Source organism: Cyprinodon variegatus, unplaced genomic scaffold (assembly GCF_000732505.1).
Source record: "Cyprinodon variegatus isolate N-32 unplaced genomic scaffold, C_variegatus-1.0 Scaffold1043, whole genome shotgun sequence".
NCBI lineage: Eukaryota > Metazoa > Chordata > Actinopteri > Cyprinodontiformes > Cyprinodontidae > Cyprinodon > Cyprinodon variegatus.
Window position 1 is genome coordinate 21,127 of NW_015151496.1, and position 7,420 is coordinate 28,546.

Below are 7,420 nucleotides of genomic sequence, written 5' to 3' on the forward strand. Positions count from 1 at the left end.
AATTATGTCATGTTTTAAGCTCTGTCACAGTCTTGGTTCTGTTATGTTTTCTTTTGAGTATTCAGTTTAACTTTGCTCCACATTTTCTAGCTTTATTGGTTTAATTCTTATTTTGTTTTGTTTTCTGGTTATATTTCAGTTCTTAGGTTTTTATTTTTTGCCCTCTGTTGCCCTCTTGTGTTGGTCTCCTTTTTCCCTAGCTCCTTAGACTGCTCTCTTCACACCTGTTCCCAATCTGCTCGTTAGTCCTCTCTTTGTTCAGTTAGCCATAAATACTCTCCTTGTGCAGTTCCTCAGTGCTGGATCCTCGTCTAACATCATCTTACTGGTCTTACTTCGTCTCTCCTGGTCTTTCCCAGGCTCCTCGTGATTGGTTTCCCCTGATGTCTCCATGGTTCTGGTTTATTTTACATTTTTAAGTTGGATATTGGGATTTTTTTGGATTCCTGCCTGTGTTACATGTGTTAATTAATTAAAGAAACTGCAAGAACTCACCCCTTCCTCTTAGCCTCAAGCCGAAACTAAACCCTGACAAGCTCCCTACACCCCACAGATAGGAATAAACTTAGAACCAAATCAAACCAAGGCAACAGCCAAAAAACAAATGTTTGAGGTGGTAAAATGCTAATGCGATTACTCAACAGTAGTGTTGTAAAGTTTATTCAACTATTGTCACCCATTCCAGGTAGGCAATAAAGAGTTCTACTGGATTCACTTTGTATTAGTCTTTTTCCTGCTTCACAAAGGTAGGCAGCAGCTTGACAAAGCCATAATGGCAATTATTTTACATCCCAGTAGTATGCAGTTCTTCATATATACACACACATCGATTTCAAACAAATGGTATTGGTATCGGCTAATACTGCACAGCGAAGTATTGGGGCCAAAACATGGCATTCTACTCAACAGGGAGAAATATTGACAAGATACAGAAGGGAGATCAGAGAAACACTGGAAAAAATCAAAATCTAGATAAGTCATTTTTTCTAAAAATAAGTGCATTTTTTATTGGATTGAGGAGGTAATACAGACATTTTGCCAATGAAACAACACAACTTATACTTAAAATAAGTGCATATTATCTAATTATCTTATTTTACGAGTAAAAATACTCATTCCGTTGGCAAACTATCTCATTTACCTACTAAAATGAAGGGTAAATACAGTTAATTTAAGAAAGTTTTAGTAATTTCTAGATCGTTTTCCAGTAAAGGTATTATATTTTTGAAGAAAGTGGGAGCACAGATAGAGTAAAATTATTTCACAAGTGAGTGATCTTATCAGTGGTGGGCGCACTGCTAGCCTAAAATCAATCAAACACTAATCTACCTACATCTACTTACATTCACAACCTAAACTTTTATTTTCTTCTATTCAACTGTATTAATTTATTCCAAACAATTCATTCTCTTAATTTTGAAGCATTTCTCTTAGCTGCGCTCTATTTATATATATGTATATATATATAATACCAGATGCAATGCCAGTCACTGCAACATAAAGATATTACAATTGCTTTTATTGTCATGAATCCAACAGAGGAAGAGAGGACCCAACGTTTCAGGCAGACAAGGGGGATTTTTTTTAAAAGACTGTACATTAATAAAACTGGTGAGAGTCAGGGAACATCTACAGGAGCACATTTGAAAATGTTAAAAAAAAAGAACTTCACAGCTCTCAGAATAAAATACATCGGATGGTACATTGGATGATAGCTTTTGGTCCTTCAGTATTGCCGGGCTTTCATACTGTTGAGTCCTTTGTATTTGTCCAGAGAGAAACAAGGTTATCAACAGTTAAGAATTTATGATGTCAAAGCAGGTCATGTGGAAATGGCATCCTGAGCAACTTGCCAGAAAGGTATCTGACAATCTATCAGATCTAGATCCAAATCAAAAAGGTTTAAACAAATAAAAAAGAGAAGTTATAGGATTCAGAGGTAAATATACTTTTCCAGACACTGGGAAAATCTACGATTTTTGGATCAATCACAAGAAGGGAAAAGAACTACTGCCATCTACTGGGAGGAGCTTTCAATTATCTTGCAGAGGACAGAAAGCCGGAGTGTGCACCAATACAGTAGCTCACAGTAATCGGCTTGAACTAGACCAATCTGTAGTTGGAGCACTGATGCTTTAAGCTACATGGAGGTCCCTCCTCCCATGCACATTCCATGCAAATCATTGACCCACCATTGTTCTCTATGGTTGTTGAAGTTTTTTTGTTGGTTTGGTCATTTGAATCCTGATGAGTGTGCTTATGTACATTTTTGGAATGACTTCCAAGACTTGGAAGGTGAAACTGCGATCCTCCGCCTCTGTTCATTGATTTATTTCAAAACTCCTATGTGTTTTTAAATCTTTGATTTTACTTAACAATTTCCTAACTGTGGAGCAAATTGGCCTTCAAACTCAGACAAGCCTCTTTATCATCTGTTGTTATAAGCTATTCCTATAACCTCTCTTCTCTCCATGGCTTGTAAATAAAACTTGTTTTATTAGATTCCATTGTATTTTTCTTTATAATATTTTCTAATTTCTATCTTACTACATTTTTGTTTGTTGTTTTTTGTATTTTGTTTTAGTCCCACCACGTCTTATATTTTATTTTTGTCCTCTGTGAGCCATGTTTGCCTTTCTCTACGTACAACGTTCTGGTTTGCCACAGCGTCTTAAAGTATCTCTCAAATAAAGCTGAATTGGAGAATGGATGGAATTACATTTCACAATTATAAGGTGGGTGTCCCATCACAAATAGATTTAGGCTCAAATGACGTTTCATGAATGTCATTTCAATCTGATCTCAACCCTATTAACTTGACAGGATCTTGGTTTAAAGTTGGCTGTACAAACCATACAATTTGTCAAACTTCACTATTTCTCCCAGGAGAAAGTTTAAAACATACAGCCAGAATTATGCTAGAAGATTTCGGTTAACTGTCTCCTTATACCCCAGTCGGCCTCGGCAGATAGACGCTCACACTGAGTCGGGTTCTATTGGAGGTTTCTTCCTGTTAAACAGGAGTTTTTCCTCTCCACTGTCGCTAGAAGTATGCTTGGTTTGAGGGATTACCTTTGAGTCAATGAGTTGATCCATTGAACTGGTTTTCCTTAGATAGAAAACAATTTGACTATATGATCTGGTTGAACTGTAAAGTGCCTTGAGATGACATGTGTTGTGAATTGGCGCTATATAAATGAATTGAATTGAATTAATTCCAAAAGACATGTGGTGAAGGTGCATATTGCCACTAAACATAAACCTTGGTCGAACAGATTATCTTAAAACTATTTATTCCTACACTGGAATAAGGTCTAAGCAAAATAAAAATTTTGTCAGCCTGTTTTTCTTTTTTAGATTGGAACCTTTTACTTTATATTAATAAGGACATATATGATTTTCAGAAGTCTTCATTCTATTATCTTTTGAGGACACTACTCTCATGTCCAATCAGAGACAATACTTTCAGTTGAATTACAATTATTTTAAAACTAAATCTACCAGAGGTCTAGCAGTATTAGGCATAACTGTAATGTCTGGATGTGAGCTTTTATTTATTTATAATCAGGTAATGCTGCATGTGTTACTGAACATACTACTGTTGTCTTGCATTGTACCAAAAATTTGTAAAGGAAGCAAAGTCCTAATAGCTATCTAAGCTCATCGCCCTAGAGTTCAATTTAACAAAATTATCCCTGTTATAAATCCTGGTATCGTTTTTTTTTTTTTTTTTTTCACTTATATCTGTATATACACCTGCAATGTCTTCAAACAATACTTTATTGCCAAGGTTTTGTCTAAAAGCCAAGGTATATCCAAAACCTCAACTACGATGTTGCCCATTTTCTTCTGTATCACATGATTTTGAGAGTTTTGATCCTACTTCTCTCAAAGAACTGAAAAGACCAGTAGAACCTCTAACTTCCACCACCTGCCCACCAGACATTGTCTTCACTACAATAATGATAGGAGTAATTGCTAACATTGGACCCTGCCTTGTCTCTTTAATACACTGGGTGCTGTCCCTGCTGGCTTTCAGAGTGCTGTGGTTAAGCCACTAATGAAAAACCTCAATCTTGATTCATGTATTAATTTTAGTTTTTTGCTAAATTTCACATCTGAAATTTCTCTTAAAATCATGGAAAAAATTGTCCTGTCACAGTTACAAGATTTTGTCTCACTGTATGAAATTGCTGAAAAGTTTCACTGAAGCTTCCATTCCAGTCACAACACAGAGTTGCGTTGCTAATGACTCACAATGATGTCCTTGCAGCTCTAGATGAATACAATTCTGCCGTACTTGTGGTGTTAGACTCACAGATGCCTTAGACAGTGCAGACCAAGCAGTTTTCTTTATCTTGTTTTTAACACTGTCTCTACCTGCATGGTCCAGTGCTCCAGTTGTTTGCTTTGTATTTAAACAATAGATAATTCTGTGCACTGATTGATGACTTAATCTCAGAAATAGTCCCTTTGCCCTCTGGTGTGCTGCAAGGCTCAATTCTTGGACCCATTCTGTTGTCTTTCGGTTTGTTGTCACTAGGACTTATCATCTCCAAACACATGGCCTCTTTTCCTTTTATGCTGATGACATTCACATCTACTTACCAATGTAACAAAATGACAATAATAACATCAAGCTGTGGTTTTATCAAAATGTTCTCAATCTAAATGAAGGGAAAACTGAGTAAATTCTCTTCACTTTTAAACAATCGTTTCAGGCCCTGAACTTTGGTTCCATTTACACACCTTTTACTTCAGCTGTGAGAAACTTACAGTAGGTGGGATTTTTAAACCCTGGAGTTGGATAAACAGGTTAACTCAGTGTTCAGAGCAGGCCTTTTTTAGCTAAGACTCTTATGAAAAGTCAAACCGTCTATGTCTCGGGCTAAACTGAAAAAACCAATGCCTACATCCCTTCAAGGCTGGAGTACTGTAATAAATATGTATGCATGAGTCAATGCTCATTTTGATCTATCATCTGTCATTATTTATCCTGTATTATAACCCCACTAACATATATAATCCATATCCTAACCTTCAAGTATAATCTGTAAGAGTATTTGTTTATTTTATAGCCTTTAACAATTACTCTCTGTTTATATATACCATTATAGTCAATACATACATGGTCTCTGTGCACATGTAAATAAATATTTAAATCCTGTATAGCACTTCCGGATAAATGCAATCTACATTTCCTTGCTTTGTACTGGTGACACTAATGAAAAAGCTGAATTCTGTTCATTCTATCAGTCGATTCTTCATCTTGTTGAAAATGTAGCTCCTCTGTCTCCCTCAAAAGCTCCCAAATATTTCTTCCATTATCTCTTTACTCCACCAGCTTCCAGATTTAGGATACACTTAAAAGTCCAACCATTTTCATTTAAAGTCATAAATCACCTTTCTCCTGTATATTTATCTGCACCATTAGCTGTTTGCTAAAACATCAGGGCTCTGTGCAAATCAGAGCTCATAACCCTGCATTTCCACAGGAATATAGGTTCTAAAGATTGAATGATTATTCTTTGCTTTTCTTGCTCCTAAGTTGTGAAACATGCTACGACAAGAGCTATGGAGCTCTACTTAGCTTTGAGTTTTTCAGTCTCACGGCTAAAAACACATCTTTTCAGAAGAGCCTTTTGCTTTTCAACAGTGGCTAACATTTTCTTTTGTTTATTTTGTGCTTTATTTTCTTATATACGCTCTTAAGATCTGTTTTGAATGGTGCTATTATGGATATTTTTAGGCTTTATCTCTATTATCCTCTTAGTGCTATATAAATATGCTTTCATAGATTGATACACAGAGAAACAGACAATTTGCACCAATTTTGAAATTATACTAGAACCACTTGTGATATAATATTTGTTATTTCCCATGTTTCCCAAGGAGACTTTATGTATATGCCACTTTCTGGCATTCAAATAGACTATTATTTTCCCCTAACAATTAGAAAAGCAGTTCTCTCTAAGGATTTTCCTGGTCTTTTAAACCCCAAATTGACCTTCACTCTTCTTGTGATCTACCATTTCTTAATTACACCAACAACTGAGGAAAAACCTTTTTTACGTATAGCCTTCTGGGTCTCTGAGGGCATTAGTTATTTTAATTATCTAGGTTCAAGGCAGTTGTTTAGAGGAGTCTTTGGCTGCTTATTAGACTTTAAGGAGTCAAAGACTTCAGAAAGCCATAAAATTAGCTTGTTTATTATGATTACTGTGAGCAGACCAATCCCCTAACAAGCTAATTAGGGCTATAGAGCTCATATCCCTTGGGGCGTCTATACACTTTTAAGGTCCTGCTTCTCTGTTTACCCCTCTAAAGTTGTCGGGGGGGAAAAAACTAATAGATGCATCCATCAAAACATAAAGAGATTATACAGCTTTGACTTAGTTTACTTTAGAATTAATTTTTTTCTTCTACTAATATGGCAAACTACCATCCATAATGAATTATGCAACATTTAAGAGTCCACTCTCCATTTCACTCTATTTGTCTAGTGCAGGGCATGCAATTTCACACTCACACTTTTACAAGTAAGCAGAACAAAGGTGTCTTCCTCTGCACACACATAGTAAAACAGGATTTTCGCTTCTGGAGCTCGTTAAACTAAGACGTGGATCCTTGCTTGTTCCTGTCTCAATCCTTTTGAGCGTGGGTGTGTTTTTGATAACCAACATGAGGTGGCTCCCATACACACAACTTTTCTTTTTTTTTGCACATCTGTTAGGCAGACAGAGGCCTCTCTGTCACAAACATATTTAGAAGCAACTACATTCATTTGGAGAGAAATTTCTGAGACAGACAGTAAGAAAGTGCTTTAAAAAAAGGTGTGTTATGCACTGAAGCCATGAGCTACGGAAGCTGTTGCTGTATTTCTGTCTTACTCTGCAGCTAACTGGGGTTATTTATATTACTTGATTGTTTTTGTGTTTTTTTTTTTTTTTTTTTTTTTTTTTTTTTTTTTTTTTTTTTTTTTATATATATATATTTTTATATATATATATATATATATATAGATGTAAATAGTCGTTGAAATTGAGCAAAGTTTCCCTAAAGGGAAAATCTTTTTTTTTCAGTACTTTAGAATGATAACCTTGATTTCTTTCTAACATAGCATTTCTATCATTTATTTCCAAGCATAAGCATGGAATGTTCTTAGATCTTCGGAGTGACATGAAAAGGATTTCGGTTGCATTGGTGTTAGACTGCTTACAAAAAGCTTTGCATAAAACCAGGTCAAATGATAAGCCAATGAGTTTTGATTATACTTTATCATTTTAAATTAATTTAATTATTGATTTAAAGACAGAAGATGGAATAAACGGGAGAAGATGGATGGATGGATGGATGGATGGATGGATGGATGGATGGATGGATGGATGGATGGATGGATGGATGGATGGATGGATGGATG